Raw genomic sequence first — 2,406 nt, 5'->3', positions numbered from 1 at the left:
ATAAATGCCGTGTCAAGATCTCTGTTTTATGGAAAGAAACTAAACTCCTTGTCACTTTTCAAGTCGATGTGTCAAAATACCATTGGCCAAACACAAGAATATGCCTCTTAAGTAGTAGTAATTGTCTAAGCTAAAGAGGTAACTAGTAGACGTCCCACTCTAATATCAAGGACATTGGTAGAATCTCGATAATTTAATACCTTTAGAGCCGGGAAAATTATACTAATTAATTGATTAATGAATAAATTATTAATTTTATGAAGATATTTTTTATTTTTAAAAAATATTGTGTCTAATAAGTTCTACTATGGAGTCTGTCGTTTCAAATGTTTTTCTGCATTACAAAGTGTTGGAGAGGAGATCTAATTCGACACCAATTTTCAGAAGAAACAAAATCCACTAGATATGTATCGTAAGAAGGCTTCCAAGTATGTTTTTTGTTATATCCCAATTGTAGGGTGGAATTAATTATTAGTGTTGGACTTATTTAATGATTGAAGTTTTAATTAATAAGATTAATTATTTCTTGGTCCCATCGGCTAAGGGTTTTACTAATCCTAATTGGATTATGGTTTGTAGAAAACTCACGCAAACTTCCAAACTTAATTCTCTTTAAATCTGATGCCACATCCTCCTCCTCATGGAAGTGGTGTTTCAATTTGTTCCTATCATGTGGATTTTTATTAGAGGTTGTACATTCGACAGATACAGATTGCTAAAAACGTGGTAGATTATATTTAGAATTGTCCTAACTGATTTGAATCATTAAATGTATACTTTCTATCTCAATTTCTATTTAAAAAAAAAGGTGATCCAGCTTTTGGATTTTGAAATTGATGAATTTAAAACCAGACGAATCTGATTTCAGTAATACAAGTATTTTTACAATTTTGGACACACGAAGACCATTAAATATAATGGGTTTTGGAATTGATGTAGATATGTAGTTTGTGTCAATGACTCCGGTATATTATCACACTTAGGCTGGTCCTGCACCATTGAAAGTCATTAAAATTGGCCCGCTCCCATGACAGTGAGAGATGTAGCTTTTACTGGTAGATCTCTAGTTGACGCTGGAAATTTCAACCTTCGGTAGCTCCTACTCTAGCAATTTAAGGTTTTTTGATAAGATTAATAGGTGATATATTTCATCGAGTGATTAGAGATATCTTGATGTTAGGAGATAGACTATTGACATTATCTGAAATGTTGCATTGCTAATGATGCTGCATTCTGACATTAGACGGACTCGAAGTTTCTTATGTTATAGTTTTCATTCTTTGCAGGAAATTCCAGAGACTTGACTGGAGCATCCTTTTTTTTTTTTTTTTTTAACAAGGTGTCCGGGCTTGCGTCCGACTAGATCCTTGTCCCTGAACCTCCGGCCCCTCAGCAGCTCAGGGAGGTAAATCGCAGGATGTGCCCTTGTTGGCTCCCAGGTTCCCACAACTCATTTGGACTCCTTCCGCAAAGAAAGCTCTCCTCACTGGACGTTTGTTCACACCAATGGCTTCCTCTCCATATGGCTCCCAGTGTTAACTCCAGGAATCGAACTCCCCACCCTTGCTTCCAGCGTCCCAGCGAAGTGATTGTTCCACCAACTCGGATGTGCCCTGGGGGGCTGACTGAAGCATCTTTATTAGGCGCTGGGTTGTCACTCAGAGCTGCCTTTTCCAACTATTGAATATAAGTTTGAAATATTTCATTTCGAATATAAGTATACCCCTACATATTTCAGTTTTGCATTATTTACAATCTAATAAGTTGTATGGCTTTGTTAATTTTCAGAGTTAAATGCATCATTGGTTTGACGAATGTCTTCTCCAAACAAGTTGCACGAGTTTATAAATTTTCTTCTGAAGAACTAGAATGGGATGATTCTAATTTAATTTTGTTTATTGTCTTTTCAAGCGTATATTGCTATTAGTATTTGACGTGAGATGGAACATAATTAGATTTATCTACTTAATAGCTACATTTGTATATTCCACAAGGCAATATTAATGTATGTTTTGGAAGTTATTATTGGCAAAATTATTGTTGTTCACGTGTCAAAAAATAATACTATTGAATATTTACGTTTGACAATTAAGGAATTAGGAATTCTATGTAATATGTATAATTACAATAAAAATAAATGTTATTGAAAATGATATATTATGTTCAATAAATGCTAAAAATATTTAAAAAATTATGATAAAAGAATGCTATTTAAGATATAACCATGACGATTAAAGAATGTTATTAACGTCAAAATTATAACAAAAAATGCTATCAAATTAAAAAAGATTGCACGAAATAATGTTATAAATATTAAAACCATAATAATAAAACAATGCTATGTAAAAGTTTATCATAACAATTTTTAGTAGCATTCAAAAAATGTTATAATAGATATACGACTTT

Source organism: Olea europaea, chromosome 22, assembly GCF_002742605.1.
Source record: "Olea europaea var. sylvestris chromosome 22, O_europaea_v1, whole genome shotgun sequence".
Classification (NCBI taxonomy): domain Eukaryota; kingdom Viridiplantae; phylum Streptophyta; class Magnoliopsida; order Lamiales; family Oleaceae; genus Olea; species Olea europaea.
Note: the sequence above shows the minus strand (reverse complement) of the source record.